At 40.0% G+C, this 23,801-nt stretch overlaps 1 long non-coding RNA gene across 1 annotated transcript; it reads left to right on the top strand.

Annotated features, from left to right (window-relative positions):
• The first annotated feature begins 13,756 nt into the window (after positions 1-13,756).
• Positions 13,757-15,554, top strand: LOC121784675. The gene is made up of 3 exons (XR_006046758.1): positions 13,757-13,861; positions 15,094-15,268; positions 15,413-15,554. It is a non-coding gene; the product is annotated as an uncharacterized LOC121784675 (long non-coding RNA).
• The last annotated feature ends 8,247 nt before the right edge of the window (positions 15,555-23,801 follow it).

The following is a 23,801-nucleotide window of genomic DNA, read 5'->3' as shown; positions in this document are numbered from 1 at the left end:
AGTTTGAGCTTAGGAAATAATTAACTAGTGTTAATTATCCCACATTGGAGAAGTGACACATCTTTTAATGTGTTTAAATTAAGTGACTTATGTTACTTAATAATTATAGTGGACCAAGATGGGTGAAATAGCTCACACGCGCGCCGCCGCCTGCCCGAGCCCGAGTCCGTGCTCGTGGTCGCGTGCTGGGGCCTTCGGGTCTCACACGAGTGCTAGGGCCTTCGGGTCTCACGCGAGTGCTAGTTCCTTTGGGGATAGTACGATCATGGCGGGCTCTATGCCCAACATGAATGGTGGGGGCTCTATGCCCAACCACGTTGTTGGCTCCTTCGGGGGCAACGGAATTGGTTCCTTCCATGGACCAAGTTCGGCACCTTTGGCACCAAGAATGATGCCACCTGCCGAGAAGCCACCAAAGTTTGGAGGATCTGACTTCAAAAGGTGGTACCAAAAGATGTTGTTCTACTTGACAACATTGGGCGTCGCCAACTTCCTCACGGAAAACGAGCTGCCCCGCGCCAAGCGATCAAGAGACCAGGTTCGAAGTCATGGCGGACTATGAAGCTTGGAGAAAAGAAGATTATCTTTTTAAAAATTTCATTCTAAGTGCTTTAGATGATAGTTTGTACAATGTATACTCCGTTGTAACTACATAAAAGAGATGTGGGAAAGCCTAGAAAAAAAGTATAGCATAGATAATGTTGCAGGAACGGAGCAAGTTGTAGCTTCCCAATTTATGGACTACAAGATGGTCGACTCTCAACCCATCATGGAGCAAGTCCAAGAGCTCCAAATGATCATCCACGCATTAGTGGCTGAAGGGATGACATTGCCCAACAAATTCCTAAGGTGCACGATCATTGACAAGCTTCCTCCTAGTTGGAAGGACTTCAAGAGCTATCTCAAGCACAAGCGAAAGCAGATGACCCTTGAAGACTTGATCGTGAAATTGCGCATTGAGGCTGATGTGCGCAAAAGCGACCAAAAGGCTAAGGGCTTCACCCCACTTGAAGCCAAAGCAAATCTGTTGGAGCGGGGCGGTCCCTCCAACAAATGCCCTCGCCCAAATCATTCAAGTGACAAAGGGAAGGAAAAGCAGCCTACAAAGAAGTTTGAAGGCAATTGCTACAAATGTGGCAAACCGGGCCACTTTGCAAAGGACTGCCGCAGCAAGAAGAAGAGGCCGGCTGCCCACTTCGTTGAGAAGGAGTTCAAGGACTGGGATGAAAACGACCTCATTGTTGTGGTCACTAAAGAAGTTAACCTTGTTGATAACAAGGGTGGCTGGTACATCGACACCGGCGCTACTGCTCATGTCTGCTCAGATAGGAGCAAGTTTGCCTCCTACACTGTTGTTGAAGGGAGGAAGATCAACATGGGGAATCAAGCATCGTCCGAAATCCTCGGCGTTGGCAACATGATTCTCATGATGACGCCTGGCGTCACTATCACTTTGAAGGATGTGCTGCATGTCCCGGACATCCGCAAGAACCTAGTGTCAGGATCAATACTAGTTAATAAGGGGTTTAAACTTGTATTTGAGTCTGATAGGTTTGCATTGTACAAGTTTGGAAAATCCCTCGGAAAAGGTTATGTAACCGATGGGCTTTTCAAGCTTAGTGTGGCAACTCGCAGTGTTGCAAAGCCGTTGGCTAATAATAATAAAGCATCTACTTCCTCTTATTTGACTAAGTGTTCAAATTTATGGCATTGTAGATTGGGACATGTAAATTCAAAAGCCATCAAAAGATTAGTGAATTTAGATTTACTAAAGGCTAATGAAGTGGATACCCAAGATAAATGTGAAATTTGTCTTGAAGCAAAAATGACTAAGTTGTCGTTTCACTCGGTTGAACGAAGCACAAAACCCCTTGAATTAATTCACACGGACGTATGTGATTTAAAGACGGTGCAAACTAGAGGTAGTAAAAAGTACTTTATCACTTTCATAGATGATTGCACAAGGTATTGCTACATTTATCTTTTAAGAAGTAAAGATGAAACAATAGAAGCGTTCAAAAATTATAAGAACGAAGTTGAGAATCAACTTGGTTGTAAAATCAAAACGATTCGAAGCGATATAGGAGGCGAATATGTAGCCCCGTTTGAGGAGTTATGCAACGCAAGTGATATAATTCATCAAACAACTGCTCCATATTCACCACAATCTAATGGTGTCGCAGAACGCAAGAATCGAACTCTAAAAGAGATGATGAATGCACTGCTTCTGACTTCAGGATTACCACATAACATGTGGGAGGAAGCTGTATTGACAGCCAACTATATCTTGAATAAAATCCCTCTCAAAGGAAAAGATGTTACTCCTTATGAGTTGTGGAAGGAAAGGAAGTCATCCTACAAATACCTCAAAGTGTGGGGTTTGGCAAAGGTGATGGTTCCTCCGCCCAAAGAAGTTACAATCGGACCTAAGACGGCTGATTGCATCTTCATTGGATATGTACTTAATAGTAGTGCATATCGATTTGTTGTTCACAAGTCTGAAATATCGACTATTACAGTAGGAACACGATTGAGTCAAGAATGCTGTATTTCTCGAAATACATTTTCTTGCAAAGACAAGGAAAAAGTGTTAACCAATTCTGAGACAAGAATTGAAGAAGAAGCCACTAGTTCTAACCAGTGGAGATTGAAGCCACTAGTTCTAAATCAGCGGATAAGGAACCTGAATCGCGCAAGCGTGCAAGGCCCGATCCAAAGGATACAGTACTAAGACGTGGTACTAGAGTCAGAACACCAAAAACATTTGGTCCTGACTACATTGCTTTATATTAGATGAAGAACCAACATCTATAAAAGTAGCCTTCAATGGCCTAGACGGGCTACATTGGAGAGAAGTTGTTCAAAGCGAAATTGACTCAATTTTACTAAACCACACTTGGGGTGGTAGATCTACCTGAAGGTGCGAAACCTCTAGGTTGCAAATGGGTACTTAAAATGAAATTTAAGGCTGATGGAACAGTGGATAAGTATAATTTTTTGAAGGGCATTGTAGAAGGGCATTGTTGAACATGCTCTTAGAGCAAACGTATAATTTTTTTATAGACTAAAGTCCAATTTTGGTCCCTTACATTTGTCCTAAAATTCTTTTTGGTCCCTTACATTTGTTTGGTACATTTTGGTCCCAAACAAGGTCACAAACTTAATGTATGGGACCCAAACGAATTTTATGGAATATGTACGAGACTAAAATTGGACTTTAGTCCTAGATTATAATAAGTAATTAAATTGATCAAACATTTTGATAGTTAATTTAACAGAAAATGATTATTTTGGACAAAAACAATATGTTTATGACCAAAGGTACCAAACAATATGTAAGGGACCAAATGTCACAAACATAATGTATGAGACCAAAAAGAATTTAGAGCAAATGTAAGGGACTAAAATTAGAATTTAGTATATAGTTACAATTTTACAAATGAGCCATTGCTGATCCTATTCAAATGGTCCACCAGAAAAAACAAGTCACATAAATCTTGTGTTCAATTATTAAGGTCAAGCTGATATGAATGTAATTCTACAACATCAACGACTATTTTTTTCTCTTAAGTTTGAACAACTTCTTAAAGCAAAAAGTTATTGCGAACACATCGACATTGGGTGTTTGAACTAAAACAAACACTAATCAGAAGAGTTCGTTTGGAGTTTAGGATGGATGGGTTGAGAGGCGGTGCGTGGGAGAAACGTGGGTGTGGGTGCTCAACGAGTCCTCGCTCGTTCTAGACGTAGTGAAGCTCAGTGGCAGGCATCGCCCAGTGATTCGTGAACCCTCGCTTCCGCCACTGCGATATGACGACCCTACTTCGGCGGCAATGTAAGCGGCGATCTGTATCGGTGGCCAAGCGCTGACGGATTAGAGATGCCACCCTCTTGTGTGCTCGAAAATTTTGGAGTTCTTTGATTCGATTGTTCTTGAGTTTTAATAATGGCATAAAATGATTTAACAACAAAAACAAGAACAATGCTTCGATCGAATAACAAATGTTATACATGAATTTCGCGAAATTTAAATCCAAATAATCAGAGCCAAAGACTGGCTCTGATACCAACTGAAGGGGTTGGCAGCGGAAGCGTGCATACAAATAAATCAGATAACGAAAGCGATCTATTTAGCATATTATTTAGACAAATTCTATTCGCGCAATTATCACATGTATCATGCTCATAGCTCAAATAAATCATGCTTTAAGAATAATTGAAACCTAAAACATGCTTTTCTACGGATTAGCTATTTTACCTTGATGTGGTTTGGGCTTGCGTCTAGAAGACCTTTGTATCTGCGCCAATATTTACTTAAGCTCTCATCATACGCCTGGGTAGCTTCTTTGATCTCCCTCCGGAGTATATTTGTCTTCGCCGCTAGAAAGAATTGGTTGAAAAACTCCCCCCTGAAATCTGACCTTGTCTTGATGGCGTTAGGTTCTAACCCCCTAAACCAAATATCTGTTTTCCCTTTAAGGAGAGGGGGACGGCTTTTAGCTTTAAATCCTCCTCACTTGACCCAGATGGCCTTTTCTGTATCTTGCAGATTTTGTTGAACTCACGTAAGAACTCAATTGGACTTTCCCAAAAACACAAGTAAGATGGCTAGTAATTCAAGTTCCACATATACTGCTTCCTGTCCCCAGGTGGTGGAGATGGCAGATGTTGGTTCATTCTCCAAGTGGGCATAGAGTGAACCTATCTCCGGATCATCTTCCTGATCACAAACCATGGTAGTTTCTTCCTCGTTTAGGGTGGCTATTGAGTCGGATGGACTCGCTAGGATGGTGTCCTGACTTTCTTTACTATTACCATCCAAGCTGGTTGGTGGAATGGGAAGTGATTTGCGTTGGATAGTGTTTGGTTCCACTTCTTTCTCTGTTTGCCTCCCGAACTCAGTACTTTCCAACTGGGGAAAACAAAAAACCACGAAAAGTTTATTTACAACATTTACACTAATCTTTTTAAACAAAACCTGAGACGCTCCGCCCATCTATGTGTTTTTCTGCCCTAGTTGCCCCTTTGGTCACCAGCGAGTAAAGCGGTTGATCCACATAGATAAGGACGTTGATTCTTCATTGTTGTCTCCCTGAGCTGTCTCTAAACCGAAATCAAAAGAAAGAAAAAGAAAATATTAACAATATTTACACCAAAGTGTCTTGCAACAAATGTATGATGAACGTCATCAACCCTGGCAATGACGCCATTTGAAAGCTCTTGGAGTGTGTCATGTGTGTTTTGTTGTCTCTTTTCCCTTTCGTAGTTGATTTCTGAATTCTCCTGTCGTTGTGAACTGACCAAATCGGAAGGTCAAACTGATCCAGCTGATCGATGGATATCTTTTACCTGCAAATTCCTGTGAATGGATCCAGTGAACATTTAAACTGATCAACTTGACTTGATTCCGACTTATCTCGTGCGCAAATGGAGGAACTTATGGATTTCAAAACCTTGTCCCACAATACTATTAATTAGTAAAGGGAAGTAAGGATCGATCCCACAGAGACGATGTGTTCTACATTTGTTGAGTACAAAATCGGAATGGCTGCTGCCACGCTTTACAGGGTGGGTTAAGTTAAACTACTTGCTTTGATGAACTGAGAGACTAATCTAACTAAATTGATCCACTTGCTAAATGGAATTAAAATCTACTTTATCAACTCATACTGTAATTTCCAGAAATGGCCGAACAATGTAAAAGCAAACCAGCGTCAGTCTTTTGCAAAACATACGATAAAGTAAACTTTTCCGAACAACTTCATCTTCCTCACTGATTCAAAAGAAAATAGAGCATACTCAGATCTGAACATTTACGAACACTTATGACCTAACGATCTTAACACAACAAACTTGTAATTTAAAATCTACCCTAAGGTTTAAACTGCATCTACGTGAACAAGCAACTAAGCCATAATCATGCAGAAATCACAAATCGGCTACCAGATCCACAACTTCCGAAGCTAAATCAGACATGATCATACTTTCAACCAACATAAACCTGCTCAGATCTACGCTACCATACCACAAATGACCAGATCTAAACATCCTATAACACTTTATCCATAATTTCTTCGCAACTAAGCAAAAATCGTAAGTTAGCAGTTCAGATTCAACAGATTAAATAGTAACAAAATCACTTAGCTAAAAGATGCTCACAAATTAGAAACCAAAGGTAAAACAGAGAACTCATGCATGGGAAACAGAACAATCCAAGGTAAGCTGAAACCAATTCATCGAATTCACTTCGCAAAACAAAACATTCAAGTTCGATAACAGCAAGGAAACTTAAAAACAAATGTAGCAAAACTCAAAATAAAGATTGTATCTTCGCTCATTCTCGAAACGGTGTTACATGGCTTCAAATTTGATAAACTACCACCCAACTAAAACTAGACTAGAACCCAAGTGTGTGCGTGACAGAAATCAGGAATATTAAGTAAAATGAGCTACCATTTCAGCCCTAGAAGAGAGCTGAATTCCTAAATGTGTTTATGTATGCGTATGTGTAAGCGTCCTCCTCCTACTCGCGCTTGGCTTCCTATTTATAGAGAGGCGTAGGGCTCTGATCCCTAGGGTACGTCCTCTCAAAATGTCATTCCTGCCCTTGGCTTTTGGGGTGGGGTCTTTAGCTCCATCTTCTATGTGGGAAACTCCTGTTGGCTCCGTTTGATTCTGACTTGTTCAACTTAGCACTGCAGTTTTTGACTTGATTCTTTGATCCGTTCGCCCGCCCAATTGATCCGTTGATTCTCTGAATATGGCGGACTTCACACACACCTAGCTCACATTTGCATGTTAGATTACAGAATTGGGTGTATTTTTATCACAGAACACATGCATGAAACAAGCCTTATCAAGCTCTGACCTGCTAATTTTATCGGGCTATGCAGGTCAATCCACAGATTTCGGGTTAGATTGACATCCATAATTTTAACATATGGGTTACGAATAATGTGCAAGATAGTGTTTAAAGTTATGTGTGTATCAAGCAATGGCTTATTTCTTGGGTCCAAATTACCATAAATAATTGCGAAATATTGTTAATGTGAATTATTTTTGAGTTTGAAATAGTTTGGGAGATAGATGAATTGAAACAATTTAAAACTGTATTAGGGTTTCAAATAGTGTGCAGGACAGAAATATTGTTGCAGGAATTCCAACTTAGTTTAAAGTTATAAAAGTAAGTATTCCCTCAGCTCTCTCATAGTTGAGTAAAAACTTTTCGGCACGTAGTTTAAGAAAGAGATGTTGAGTATGTTAAATAAAAAGATAAAAAAGTAAGAGAGAGAAAAAAGTAAAGTGAAAAAAGTGGAGAGAATAACGTAAGAGAGAGTAAAGTAAGAAAGAAAAAAAAGTTACTATATATGGAAATGACTCAACTATGAGGAAACTGTTAAATAATATAGACAACATATTTAGAGAAGAAAGCAATGAGAGAAGATAATTGTATTTGATTGAATGATTAAATGGTACTCAACACCCATATATTTATAGGGATGTTGGTGACCTTTGAGATCCTACAATAAATGTATATTCATGGAACTACACTATTATTGGAACATGCACATCTTCAATGCTTCTTGGAATTCCATTCTTGGAACTCTATTATTCTTTAATGCTTATTGATACTTCTCCTTTTCTCAACACTCCCCCTCAAATTGAGTGGTGGGATCTCCAAAACTCAATTTGGAAAGCACATCTTCAAAGCTCCTTGAGTTGACTGCTTTAATTAGGATGTCTGCAAGTTGATCCTCAGAGCGAATAAAAGGGAGTTCGACAATCCCATTCTCAATGTTTTCTTTGATGAAGTGTCTGTCAACCTCCACATGCTTCGTTCGATCATGTTGTACTGGATTTTGTGAGATGCTTATAGCGGCTTTGTTATCACAATACAACTGGCACTTGCTTGGAGAGAGATTAATCTCTTTCATCAATCTCCTTAACCATAAAATCTCGGTCAACCCACTTTTAATCCCATGAAATTCTTCTTCAGCACTCGAAAGAGCCACCACCTTCTGCTTCTTGCTTCTCCATGTTACCAAATTACCTCCAACAAAGGTAAAGTAGCCTGCTGTAGACTTCCTATCGTTTGGGTTCCCTACCCAGTCAGCATCTGTATAACCATGAATCTCAAGATGCCCATTTTTGGCGAACAACACTCCATGCCCTGGAGTTCCCTTCAAATACCGACAAATCCTAAGTGCTGCCTCCATGTGATCTGTCTGCGGCTTATGCATGAACTGACTTACGACCCCAACTGCATAGGCAATATCTGGCCTAGTGTGCGAGAGATATATGAGTTTTCCGACCAGTCGCTGATATCGACTACGGTCAGCCAACTTGGCTCCTTCTGTGATTTGTAATCCGTGATTAACTGCCAGAGGAGTGTCTGCTGATTTACATTCCAGTAGGCCAGTCTCTGCTAGGATGTCCAAGATATACTTCCTTTGTCGCAGAAAAATTCCTTTGGTTGACCTTAGCACTTCAATTCCAAGAAAGTACTTGAGATTCCCCAAGTCCTTCATCTCAAATTCCTGAAAAAGATTTTTCTTTAATTCCTCAATCTCTTCTAGGTCGTCACCTGTAATAATCATGTCATCAACATATATGATTAAACATGTGATCTTATCACCCTGCTTCTTAAAAAATAGCGTATGGTCTGAATTGCTCTGTGTATATCCATAGCTAATCATTGCCCCAGCAAACTTCCCAAACCATACTCTTGGAGATTGCTTCAATCCATACAAGGTCTTCATCAATCGGCACCCTTCACCTGCTTTAAAATCTGTTGCAAAACCTGGGGGTGCCTCTATGTAAACTTCTTCTTCCTTCTTCAACTCTCCATGTAGGAAGGCATTCATCACATCAAACTGGTGTAATGGCCAGTCCCTATTAGCAGCAATGGATAACAACACCCGAATAGTGTTCATCTTAGCTACTGGAGAGAAGGTCTCAGAATAGTCAACTCCATATGTCTGAGTATAGCCTTTTGCGACAAGTCGTGCCTTGTACCTTTCTATCGAGCCATCAGGTCTTCTTTTGATAGTGAAGACCCATCGACAACCCACTGGTCGCCTCCCTTCTGGTAGATCACATTTCTCCCATGTGTGGTTTCGAATCAGTGCATCAATCTCTTTCTTCATTGCTTCCCTCCAATGCTTGTATTTTATAGCTTCTTCCCATGTCTGTGGTATTTCTTCTTCCTCATATAGTGCATTCTCGAAAGCCCGAGCCATCTCTGATAAATGGCCTTTGGCTAGGTTCACAACAGAGTACCGCTTTTTCCTGTCAATCCTCTCTGGTGTATACCTTTTGGGTGGAACTCCTCTGTTTGACCTTGGTAGAAGTATGTACCTCCCAGTGTCAGGGTCAACTCCTTCGACCTCGACTTCCTCAATTTCTCTTTCTTCGGTCTCAATTGAATTTTCTTCTGCACTTACAGTGTTAGCCAAACAATTATCTGTATCCACAGGATTACTTACATTGGATAACCTTAACGGAGAAATATTTGAGGCGATGCCACCTTCTACGATGGACTCTACCACATCAGAGACTTGCTCATCGGAATTGCTTACTGTTTTCTCTGATAGATCCGCATCAGGATTGCTTGGCGTTGGCAGTGGCATTGAGATCCAACTTAGCGGGTCCGTATCATTGTTATCCCTAACATTACTCTCCCCCTGACCGCTAAGATGGGTAAAGAAGTACTCAGTTTCAAGAAAGTTGCAGTTCATTGTAACAAACATTCGGTTGGACTTTGGATCGAAACACCTATACCCCTTTTGATTTACCCCATATCCTACAAAAACGCATTTGATAGCGCATGGGGATAGTTTAGTTCTTTCATGTTTAGGAATGTGGACAAAAACAGAGCATCCGAAGACGCGAGGTTCAAGAGTCAAGGGTAGAGGAATTTTTGTGAAGGTGGACAAGACTTGTAGAGGAGTTTTGTGTTTGAAAATACTTGTGGGCAATCGGTTTAAGAGATAGGCTGAGGTGGCAATGGCTTCTGGCCAGAAGTGTTTCGGGGCTTTTGACTCTATAAGCATAGAACGAGTCATTTCGAGGAGAGATCGATTTTTCCTTTCTGCCACACCGTTTTGTTCGGGAGTATGAACACATGTGGTTTGGTGTATAAGGCCTTTGTTTCGGAAGAATTGTTTCATGGTAGAATTAACGAACTCCCCCCCATTATCTGACCGAAGGACCTGGATGGTTTTGTGAAACTGAGTTTGGATAAGGTTATAGAAATGGGTAAAGTGTGACAAAATTTCAGATTTTTGTTTCATGAAATATATCCAGGTCATGCGAGTGCAATCATCCACAAAAACTAAGAAATATCGAAAACCTTGCCCCCCAATAACTGGTGCGGGCCCCCAAACATCAGAGTGTACTAAGGCAAACGGGGTTTCAACACGAGTATTACTTAATGGGTAAGAGTTCCGATGACTTTTGGATAAAAGACTAGTTTCACAGTACATGTCATGCTTAGGAATAATACTAGGAAATAACAATTTTAAGTAACCGATAGATGGGTGACCCAAGCGCCGATGCCAAAGCCAAGCTTTCCGGTCAGCTGATCCGTGAGTTAACATGGCAGTCCCTTTTTGAGCTATCTCATCCACATAGTAAAGCCCATCACGTTCAGTGCCACGCCCAATTATCTCCCCGGTTCGGATATCCTGCAACAGACAAAATTGTGGCTGCATTAGTAACGTACAATTCAATTCCTTTGTGACATGACTAATGGATAATAACTTATGAGACATCGAAGGAATATATAGACAATTTGATAACTGCAAAGTTGGGGAAATGTTAACGGTTCCAGCCCCCTCAACCACTGTAAATTCCCCATTGGCAGTTTGAATATGAGATTTTAGAGGTTTCTGAAGGTTGGTAAGGTCTGAGGCATCATATGTTATGGTATCGGTTGCCCCACAGTCAAAAATCCATTTATCATTTTTCTCATGGCTATTAGATACTGCACACACAACTCCAAGCTTCTCGAGAGGCTTAAATCGATTTTGGCAAGTAGTTTGGGAAATTATGGAATTTTCAGGAGATTTGGGGGCTAATTGTGACTGAGAATTTTGGTGGGGTAAAACCTGCAATTTTCCAAAGATTTGGGGGCTTCCAATAAAAGAGCCCCCTAACCCTAATCTACCTGAATCGGGCGCCGCCTCTTCCCTCATCAATTCTTCACTCCAATCACGAATAACACTCCCACTTCCGCCGGTGACGAAGTTTGCTGCCCCGGTTGTGTTCACCGGCTGAGCAGCTTCATTTCCGGTCCTTCCTCCTAGCTGGACAGCACCGGCGGTTTGCGCGACCCCCTGCACGGCGTCGCCATCGTCGCCTCCAACTGCTGCGGCGGCGTGCCTGCCACGGTTCCAGGGTGTTTGCGGTTGCGGCGGCTTGCCGTGCTTCTCTTCCCACCAATCTGGATACCCAATTAGTTCAAAGCATGAATCTTTTGTGTGTCTTTTCCGTTTTCAGTAGGAACACACCAATTTTGACTTGTCTTCTTCATCACTTTACCGATTTCTGCCATTGCCGCCGCCGCGACCACCACCGTGGCTGCCGCGACCACCACCGTTGCTGCCGCGACCGCCACCCCGAGAGCTGCCGGTAGGGTTCTGCCACCCTCGGATGGCGAGGCCGGTTCCGATTCCATCCGTGGCAGCTGCTCTGCCGGTGTTTGCCTGTTGTAACACTCGGAGTCGTGTCTCCTCCTGCTGAATCAGGTTGTACGCATAGTCGACGGAGGGAAACGGGTCCATTTTCAGTATCTCTCTCTTGGTTGTTTCATATTTGCTATCAATTGCATATAGAAACTGACATACTCTCTGATCTTGTATGAATTTGTTATGAATGTCCATATCCTCTGGACATTTCATTGGGTTCGTCTGTTTTTGATCAATTGAAATCCAGATCTCTCCCAACCGGCTCCATATTTCTTCTAATGAACTGATTCCTTGTCTTAGTGTGGTTGCTTTGAACTGAAGGTCATACACCTGGATTTTATCTCTTCCGCTCCCATATGTGACGGCCAACGCATCCCAGATATGCTTCGCCGTCGGATGTTGTGAAACTCGACTAACCAGTCGAGGCTCGATGTTTTGTATTAACCAAGTGATCACACAGTGATCGGCTTGTTGCCACTGTGTGAAGGCTGGATCGGTTCGAGGTGGGGAAGGAGGCACTCCGGTGACGTGAGAGACCATTCCCCGACCACTTATTGCCGTCTTTATCAATACGGACCAAAGGGCGTAATTTTCTCCATTTAACTTGTTCCCACCAATGTGGAGGGGCTGCGTGTCGATTCTGAATGGCACGACAGCTGTTTCTGGTGGATTTGGTTGGTTCATCGCAAAATATTGCGCATAAAATTGGCAAACTGCCATAGATGAATCTGAGGTTTCGGTTACTATATAGTTGTCATTTGACATTTTGGCTTATGGTTACAGGTACAACGGAAAAAGGAAAAATAAAAAAAACGAGAAGGGGCCGAGAAAGGTATCAAGGACGATGATGATACCATATCTGAGTCCAAACCCGCTTTGATACCATGTTAAATGGTATAGACAACATATTTAGAGAAGAAAGCAATGGGAGAAAATAATTGTATTTGATTGAATGATGAAATGGTACTCAACACCCATATATTTATAGGGATGTTGGTGACCTTTGAGATCCTACAATAAATGTATATTCATAGAACTACACTATTATTGGAACATGCACATCTTCAATGCTTATTGGAACTCCATTCTTGGAACTCTATTATTCTTTAATGCTTATTGATACTTCCCCTTTTCTCAACAGAAACTTTCTGAAATGGAAAAATGACTCAACTATAAGGGAACGGAGGGAGTACTAGTATATCATTTGTTTAGTCATATTTTAAGTCGTATTTATAAAAGCATGGTTTTTTGCGATCATTTTCAAGGAAAAAGATGAACACACACTCTCGTAACAAATTCTCCATTTGTCTTTGAAAAATATGAACATTTGGTTCAACATGAGTTTTAATGTATAATTGGTTGTTATACCCCATTCTATTAATAACGTTTGACGTTTGTCAATATGTTCGTTTATCAAGTAAATGCTTATATTAAAGTGAGTAGTACTTTAAGCTACTATCTTTTGTTACTATAAATCCTTTGGGGTTTTATTAACCGAGTGCCAATGTGAAAAAGTAATTATGATCAATGAGTTTGACGTGCAAGGAAAATTCAAGTTAGCAAATAGTTGTACGTGTACAACTATAGCTCAAATGGATATTAAATGTCCATTTACAAAATAGAGCCATTTCTCTACGAGTGGAAAATGCTCCAAGTATATCTATATTATTACAATACGAGCTACACAAAGTTGGTGTTCTATTATTGGAGAAACTCCAATTCTCAAAGCATGCTCTTGCAAATGAAAAGACCCGTCAGCACGTAGTAATTTATACACGGTAAATTGAACAGTGTGAATAGTATGAATAGTGAATAGTGACGTGAATAGGGCCTTGAATAGTGTCAAGTTGGTCACCTTCTTCCTGTATTTGTCAAAGACATCATATGAGAGTATTTTTTTCAAAATCTTCGTCATGAGCTATCCCTAATATCATGCAAATGACTTGTCTGAATGAACTTGCTACATAATAGCATTTACTCATTTGTCGGACAAATTTACTATAAAACGGGCTTCACATTTCCTTCATCAACCACACACACAATACCTTCTGACTGTCTCCCAACTTTCTCAAAATTTATCCAAGCTCTCAATCAAGTATTATTCAAGTTTTCGCACAAGTACGAAGGAAAAAGGAGATTTGCAGTCCAACCAAATTTCCTTCCTTTTCTTTTCAGTAAGCCTTTCATCCAAATTTCATATTCTTTCATTTAAGCATGTCATATAGTAGGAGAGATCATATAGAACATAGATCAAAGTCAAACCTGCTCTCTTTATTATCAAATACGCTATATTTTTGTTTCATATTCAAGAAAGTAGAAAAGCTCCTAACATGTTTCAATTCGGGAATAAGCATTTTTTTTAAATGACAGTCACTTAGGAAATTAATAACGGTAAATCTAACCATTCAAAGGTAATCTCCTTCGGTCAAAATGAAGTAGAGTGAGTTGTTTACCTTCCCAGAAAATTTCAGAACGATCGGACAACGTTTGAACCTCCGATCGTATAGAAAACATACGCTGCTACTGTTGAAAATGACAGGCACTTCCGAAAATGACAGTCGGATATTATTTGGACCTACGATCGTGAAGGAAACTGAGACTATCTCTTATTTGGCGAAAATGAAAAGAAAGAGATAGATATCTGCGATGAGTGAGAGAGAGTTGGGTGAGAGGGTGAGAACGCAGTAGAGAGAGAGAGGGGGGCAAATTCACGTGTGTGGGGTTGAGGGAGATTTTATTTTTACTTGGTCTCTCTTATCGGTTCTTTTATTTTGGCCAACTATAGTAATTAAATTAACAAAGCCCAAATCTTTTAATTTATGTGCTTGTGGGCTAGTATAATTTAATTGGGCCAAGATAATAACTAAAGCTACAATTAAGTTAGTTAATTAATCGAATGAATTAATTACTTGGGCTTAAGTTCCCTTGAATTAATTTAAAGCGATCTAGCAATTTTTTTATTCAAGTTAGAATACTTGAATTTATCGAGTTAATTAATCTCTTGATTAATTGATGCCAAGAATTAAATCTTTTTTTTTGGTAAAGTGAACGGGTTCATGAATAAGAGAGGGAAAATAGGATGCATATCCTAGGAGCATATCATCCGCTGTCATTATTTCCTTGAAGCTAAATAGATTATTATTTTTTATTGGATAAGGTCCGTTGCACGGAATTAGACTCCAAGTGAGTTAATATTGTTATATGGAGTCAGAAGCGTACGGGGTGAAATTTTCTATCCTACATTTGTGAATGTGGATAAAAATATGAAGTATATTTGAGATAATATTTATTTATGTAAAATGATGTTGTCTTGCCATAAATAATTTATTTTATGCTATAATGCCTATCTGTTTTGGTTATACTGAATGTGCTATGCCAAAAATTTATAAATCGAATTCGGGTCCAGCAAGGGGAGAGTCCCTACTTGGACTAGTGTACACGTGGACTGTGTGTCATCGAAAGGGTAGGCTGGTCCGGTGACCGTGGAAAGTGACCACTTTCCCATCACAAGATGTTTCAGATACGGCGAATTACCGAAAGAACTTAGATTGCGCAATCGAACATTTAAGTATGAGAATTTGGTAAGCTCGGGCTTTTATGAAAAACCCCTGAGTATTACTGTGATTGATGGCTTGTCAATATTTTAAATGCATAATTGTATCTTTTGGCAATGTGTTCACTAAGTACCTTTGTACTCAGCCATGCATGTATTTCTAAATGAGCAGGTTGAACTGTGATGGAGTGGAGGATGTTGATCCAAGTGGGGCTTACTCTTGTGTCTATACAGTACTCTCGGAGATTCATGTCTTCATACATGGAACCACGTTCAATTGTTTCCGTTGTACTATTTAAACAAGTTAAATATTGTTCCCCCCTATGATTTTGACAATTAATAAACAGTATTGTATGAACATTTAACTCGAACCTTTGTGATCAAGTGTATCATATTCAAGTATTCCATTTGAGATGCTTCGTGATCATATGAATTTTCCATATACCTCTTCTTAATTTCCACCCCTAATCACGGTTAACCGAGTTTTACTTTTCTTAGTAAAATACGGTCGTGACACTGGTAAAGTAAAAAAGAGAGATAATTAGATAAATAGTATTATAAGTAGTGTTAGTGGACAGTATGAGTCCACACCATTAGTAATATTGTGTAATGGTATAAGTTGTAAACAAATGATATGTAAGGGTAATGTGTTGTTTAACTATCCCAAAATTAGAATGTTCATACTCCATCCATCTGAAAGAAGATGACCCATTCCTTCGACAACACGAGATTTTATGCAGCTTTATTTTGAATGTTAAGTGGAGGTAGTAAAGTAAGAGAGAGAATATGAAACACCCCTTACTCGTTTCGTAAATCCAACGAATAAATAGTGTCACCATTCGATTTCACGAATACTTAAACAAAAACTTTCCTTTTTCTTTTAATGAGTTACATTTTACCAACACTAATGCATATTAGAACTTTTCTTTGGAACTGGGCTATCAAAAGCTTTATGCATAACATTTCCTAATACTCAAAGAAGTCTAGTTTACAACCCAACACAAGATGCATTCAAAAATCATTAATGGTATAGGAGATATCACTATTTTCCCATGTACTATCAAAATCAGACAAAATCATAGCAACATTTTCTAAAACAATTTATTATAAATACTAAAATAATATATAAAAAGTATGACTGCTTATAATTCAGAATAATTCAGAAGAGACATAAAAAACATAGCAATTACTCCCTCCGTCCCTGAAAATTTGTCACCTATTTCCTTTTTCGTCCGTCCCTAAAAATTTGTCACCTTTCACTTTTACCATTTTTGGCAGTGGACCCTACATTCCACTAACTCATTCACACTCACATTTTATTATAAAACTAATATATAAAAGTAGGACCCACATGTCACCAACTTTTTCAACCCACTTTCTATTATATTTCTTAAAACCCGTGTCGGGTCAAATGGTGACGAATTTTGGGGGACGGAGAGAGTATAAAAGTATGACTGCTTATAATTGTATTGTTATAACATTTTATACATAGAGGAAACAAATTCCAAAATTCTCCAGATAATTCAAGGAGTATCAAGACGCATAAATGTTATTTGAAAAATTATTAAATAAAACTTTAGACTCTTCTGAACATACTATAAAGTTCGAATCAAGTGGCAGAATAACAGAGGAAATAATAATTTTCCAATCATTTATATCAAGATCTAATACAATTCATGTTTATTCATATAAATCATATATCTAAACTCATTTTACATAATCAATCAAGAAATGAATTCTAAGAACCCAAGCTATACTTGTCGTTCCTCTTACCATAACATAGTAGAGTTTAAGCTTTCAAATTAATGATCAAAACATGCTCCATACCATCATATAGTCACATATTCATTAACAACTCAGGAAATAAATCATCCTTAAATCTCAAACTATGAAAGGAAAAACATTAGGGTTCATAAACTCAAGAATTTATTAATTTATGCTCTATTAAAATATGATTGAAGTGATTAACTACCTTGATTTAGCTATATTCCGCCGATTACATGCTCGATTTCCCAACGAACACATTAAATTAAAGAAGAAAAATGATATGTGAAATGGAGGTGGGGATTGTCGTTCTTGCTACCCCTCAATCCCCCTCCCAAAAAATGATAGATTTTTTTGTGTATTTTAAATAATTTTGTTTTTAGTTAAATTTCTGCTTTTGCTTATGAATGTGAACGTCTTTCTACTTCGTTGTTATAAATTTATGATGTTTTTGCTTTTGAATTTCAAGCGCATTTATGGTTAAGTTGTTAGGTATGTTGTTGGTGATGTAAATATCAGTAGCATTTACTCTTCTTAGTCCAAGTGTTCTTAAGTCTCGTTAGTTATCCTTCATTTATCTCTCGTTACCCTCCTTGTTCTTAAGAAACACAGTTTGTTCTTAATTTCTTATTCACCAAGTTCATCTTCATCCCTGTTTAATACTGTTATGAAAGTATGCAAAAGATCGATGATGACAACCATGCGAAAAAGAAAGAACACTAGAGTTTTACGTGGTTCGATCGTAAGATCTACGTCCACGGCCAAAGGCAATATGATTCAGTATATTGAGAAATATGCAGAGATTTACAATCACTCAAGAACTCTCTCCAAGAACTCAACACCTCTAATCTAATTCTAAACCAAGAACTAATCAAGTGATAGTTTGGAGACTCTTTTCTTGAATATCGAAGTAGCTGATTAACTATTTCAGATGCAGCCTTCGTCTGCTTTATATCAGTCCCTTCATCCTCCAACGGCTCTCTTGAGATGTTAGTTATCAAACCAGTTATAACTGTTCCAACGGCTACTTCCCGTTTCTTGGTTTGCATCAACATGCCGAAGTGCTGCATGATGCCGAGCTCAATAAAAAGCCGAGCTCAATGAAATGCCGAGCTCAATAAAACGCCGAGCTCAATAAAACGCCGAGCTCAATAAAACGCCGAGCTCAATAAAACGCCGAGCTCAATAAAACACCGAGCTCAATAATATGCCGAGCTCAATAATATCTTGAACGAGCTCAACCTCTAACAAATCTGCAGCTGTTGAGAATGACATTGATTTTAGCTTGCTGCATCCAACGGTGATTGTGAGATTATATTCCAACAAACTCCACCTTAATCTCAGAATCAACAATGAATCATAATCCTCTGACAAAACCTCAAACTCATCACTCCACAAGTCCCACCAGCCCCAAACAGTATTTAAACTTCATGGCTGGCAACGGCTTTGTCAACATATCAGCCGCATTATGCTCAGTGGATATTTTCACCATCTTGACTTCACCTCTCTGTATTTCATCCCTTATGAAGTGCATCCGCACATCTATGTGCTTACTTCTTTCGTGAAACACTTGGTGTTTGGCAAGGCATAAGGCGCTGCTGCTGTCACAGTTTATCTCCACTGTATCTTGCTTCTCCCCAAAATCTTCTAGGATTCCCTTCAGCCATATTGCTTCTTTCACAGCCTCTGTCATTGCCATGTACTCAGCTTCCGTAGTAGATAAAGCAACCACATGTTGTAATCCAGATTTCCAGCTTATAGCAGTGCCATTTAGGGTGAACACATATCCAGTTTGAGATCTCCTATTATCTCTATTTGATGCATAATCAGAATCGCAAAACCCCACCAGTGCTCCACCTTGATCCTTACAATCTGCCTTGTACAACAGACCATAATCTGAAGCACCCTTCAAGTATCTGAGCAACCACTTCAATGCTATCCAATGCTCTCTCCCATGGTCTGACATAAATCGGCTAGTAACACTTATAGCCTGAGCCAAATCTGGTCTTGTGCATAGCATTGTGTACATTATGCTTCCTATGATGTTTGCATAAGGTATCTTGCTCAGCTCTTTCCTCTCTGAGTCATTCTTTGGTTTCTGATCCATGCTCAACTTAAAGTGAGCAGCCAATGGTGTAGAGACAGGTTTGAAGTCATCAGCCTGAAATTTCTTCAAAACTCTCTGGATGTAATTCCTCTGCAACAACCTGAGCTCTCTCTTTTGCCTATCCCTCAGTATATCCATGCCAAGGATTCTCCTTGCATTTCCAAGATCCTTCATTTCAAACTTGGATTCCAGTTCAGCCTTGATTCTCTCAATCACTCCCAGATCTGCTCCTGCCACAAGCATATCATCAACATACAAAAGTAGAAAAGCAATTGGTACACCATTCCTTTCTCTGATGTAAACACAGCTATCATACTGCGATTTTCTGAAACCAATACTCATCATATGCTCATCAAACTTGAGATACCACTGCCTACTACTTTGCTTCAATCCATACAAACTTCTCTTGAGCAAACACACTTTGTCTTCATTCCCAGCCTCCATGAACCCCTCGGGTTGATGCATATAAATTGTTTCTTCAAGTTCACCATGCAAGAAGGCTGTCTTGACATCGAGTTGGTGTAACTCCCAATCATACTTTGCAACAAGAGCAAGCAATATCCTGATGGAACTGTGTTTTACAACCGGAGAGAACACATCATTATAATCAATCCCCTCTTCTTGAGTGAATCCTCTAGCAACAAGCCGTGCCTTAAATCTGACACTCTTAACTTCACCAACTTCAATCTTCATCTTGAAGATCCATTTGCAGCTAATAAGCTTTTGGGTCCCTGGATTCTTCACCAAAATCCAAGTATGGTTTTTGAGTAGTGACTGGATCTCTTCTCTCATAGCTGCAAGCCATTTCTCCTTTTCCTTACTCGACATAGCTTCAGCATAGGTGGATGGCTCTAAGCACTCCAATACCTCAGCAACACAGAGAGCAAAAAAACTCATCTCATAATCACTGAACCTGGCTGGCTTTCTGATCTCTCTTCTGTTTCTGTCCCTGGCTATAATATGTGATCTCTGATCATCATCAATCTGATCTCGTTGCTGGGGTTGCTGTGGACTTGAAGCTTTATGGGAGCTTGAAGCTCCACCTCCATTCTGATCATCTGGATCACTAGGTGGTGGCTGGCCATGCTGAACTTCTTGATCAATAGATACTCTTTCACCCATCTGATCATCAGTCTTCAAGAATGGCATATGATGCTCATGGAAGACCACATCTCGGCTCACAATTATCTTCTTGTTCCCCTCTTCAGTGCACCACAACCTGTACCCTTTTACTCCATGTTGGTAACCAACCATCACACATTTCTGAGCCCTTGCATCAAGCTTTCCCTGCTTGCAGTGGGCATATGCTCTACAACCGAACACCTTGAACTGATTGTACTCTCTATCTCCACCATACCATCTGACATCTGGGATTTCATTTCCTATAGCTGATGATGGAGAACTGTTAATTAGCACTGCAGCAGTACACACTGCCTCCCCCCAGAACATCTTTGGCAAGCCTGATGATAAAAGCATGCATCTGACTCTATCGAGGAGTGTTCGGTTCATTCTTTCAGCAACCCCGTTTTGTTGCGGATTGGCCGGGACTGTCCTATGCCTTTGTATCCCATTTGATTTGCAGAAAGACTCAAAATCTTCAGATAAGAACTCCAGCCCGTTATCAGTCCTCAAGCACTTGAGAGTGGTGGATTTCTTCAGCTTCATCTCTGTGCACCATTCTCTGAATTTTTCAAATGCTTGTGACTTCTGCTTTAGGATGTATATCCAGACTTTTCTGCTATAATCATCTATTATCGACATGAAATACCTGCCTCCTCCCATAGAAGCAGGCTGAGCTGGACCCCATAAATCACAATGCGCATAGTCAAGAGGTAATTTGGAGGTGTGTTTACCAGCCTTGTATGGTAGCTTCTTGCTCTTTCCCAGAGCACAGTGTTCACATTCCTTGAACCTCTGATCACTTCCAGCCGGAATGACCCCTTTCTGGATCAGTTCTCTCATCCCACTTTCTCCAAGATGGCCGAGCCTCTTGTGCCACAGACTCATATCAGAGTCCTCTGCAAGATTCACTGAAGCAACAACAGTTTCTGCTACTAGATAGTATAAACTGTTTCTTCTATCAGCAATCAGCAAGATTTTTCCATTAAGTGAGACATTCATATAGCCTTTCTCAGAAGAAAACCTGAAACCTCTAGATTCAAGCATGCCAAGTGAAATCAAATTCCTCTTAATCTCAGGAATGTACCTGACTTGAGTAAGCAGTTTTGTTGATCCATCATGAGCTCTCAATCTGATATCTCCAATGCCTTTGATGTAGCACATCTGATCATTCCCCAACATTACTGACCCGGTTGCCTCAGAAAGGTTTTCAAACCAAGCTTTGTTGGAACAAATATGGAAGCTGCACCCGGAGTCCATTATCCAAGAACTCTCTATCCCACCACTCACCACATTCATGATCTGGGGTGGATCTGTGTCTTCTGCAAGATCAGCCTGATTTTGGGTAGCCTTCTCTTCGTTTTGCTTCCTTTTCCACGAGTAGCAATCCCTTTTGAGATGCCCAGGTTTCTTGCAGTAATGACAGCTTCGCTTCTCCTCATTTTGCTTCTGATACTTAGGCTTTTGATTCTGATTGAATTTCTTTTTCTTGCCTTTGAAAGCCTTTACATTCAAGGCTTGACTGCCACTTCCTTCATTTGTCGTCGAAGAGTTCTTTTCCAGCTCCTTTGATCGAAGAGCACACTGAACTTCTTCATATGTGATGCCAGATTCTGCATTCCGGCCAAACAGCATTGCATCTTTAAGATGCTGGAATGTTTTGGGAAGAGCATTCAAGAGCAAGATGGCCTTGTCTTCATTCTTCATGGGGCCATCTACATTCTCCAAATCATCCAGATTCTTGCTGAAATCATCAATCTGCTCTGCGAAGGGTCGGTCTTCAAGAATCTTGTATGAAAAGAGGCGCTGCTTCATGTATAGGCGATTAGCAAGCGACTTGGTCATGTACAGCGCTTCGAGCTTCGTCCATACCCCATGCGCTGTGGTTTCCTTCGCAACCTCGCGCAACACCTTGTCCGTGAGATTGAGAATAATGGCGCTATGGGCTTTCTTGGCAATCTCAGCCTTCTTCCTCACGCTCTTCTCATCGAGATCTTCTTTTTCTTTCCCCTTCGGATCAATTGGCTCGATTGCTTCATCGAGCCCTTGCTGGATCAACAGAGCCTTCATCTTGATCTGCCACAGACCAAAGTCATTCTTCCCCGAGAATTTCTCCGCTTCGAACCTCGTCGTCGCCATCGATATCAACTCCGATTGCGTTTCCCACAGACGGCGCCACTTGTTATGAAAGTATGCAAAAGATCGATGATGACAACCATGCGAAAAAGAAAGAACACTAGAGTTTTACGTGGTTCGATCGTAAGATCTACGTCCACGGCCAAAGGCAATATGATTCAGTATATTGAGAAATATGCAGAGATTTACAATCACTCAAGAACTCTCTCCAAGAACTCAACACCTCTAATCTAATTCTAAACCAAGAACTAATCAAGTGATAGTTTGGAGACTCTTTTCTTGAATATCGAAGTAGCTGATTAACTATTTCAGATGCAGCCTTCGTCTGCTTTATATCAGTCCCTTCATCCTCCAACGGCTCTCTTGAGATGTTAGTTATCAAACCAGTTATAACTGTTCCAACGGCTACTTCCCGTTTCTTGGTTTGCATCAACATGCCGAAGTGCTGCATGATGCCGAGCTCAATAAAAAAGCCGAGCTCAATGAAATGCCGAGCTCAATAAAACGCCGAGCTCAATAAAACGCCGAGCTCAATAAAACGCCGAGCTCAATAAAACGCCGAGCTCAATAAAACACCGAGCTCAATAATATGCCGAGCTCAATAATATCTTGAACGAGCTCAACCTCTAACAAATCTGCAGCTGTTGAGAATGACATTGATTTTAGCTTGCTGCATCCAACGGTGATTGTGAGATTATATTCCAACAAATACTCCCTCAGTCTCAAAAGGTACACATTCATATCTACTCCCTCTGTCCGAATAGGAGTCCCGTTTTGTCATTTTAGTCTGTCCGCGAATAGGAGTCCCGGTTCATTATTACTATGAATGGTAAGAGGCCCCACATTCTACTAACTCATTCCACTGACATATCATTTAAAACTAATATATACAAGTGAGACATATATTCCACTAACTTTCTTCCACCCACTTTTCTTAACATTTCTTAAAACCCGAGCCGGATAGAAATGAGACTCCTATTCGTGGACAGAGGGAGTAATTAATTTGCCTTTGTGTAAATTTATGTGATATATTCATAGATCTATGTATTTTTTATGCACTATTTATTAGCACTAAAAATATCTGCAAGCATACATGATAGATCTAGTATAGCTAAAGGTCAGTACCGGGATATCGAACACAGGGAATAAGATTGCAACTGACTACCATATACTAAGCATCACATACTATCTAGAGACACGAATTTTTAGTTTGGATTTATAAACTAGACAGAAATAAATAAACAAATAAATAAAACACAGCATACAACTATATAAAACAAAGCAGTCGAATGGATGTAGAATTTTAGGATCCAAAAACACAGTCACGAGCTATTCTCCAATCGAATTCCTTGAATAACGGTCTCTAGAGTTATCAAGTCTGTCACTTAACTAGATTAAACCCCCTCCCGATGTGAGAAATCTGTAGATTAGTTGT

The sequence above is a fragment of the Salvia splendens genome, chromosome 21 (genome assembly GCF_004379255.2).
Source record: "Salvia splendens isolate huo1 chromosome 21, SspV2, whole genome shotgun sequence".
NCBI lineage: Eukaryota > Viridiplantae > Streptophyta > Magnoliopsida > Lamiales > Lamiaceae > Salvia > Salvia splendens.
This window is presented reverse-complemented; position numbering and strand designations above follow the sequence as displayed.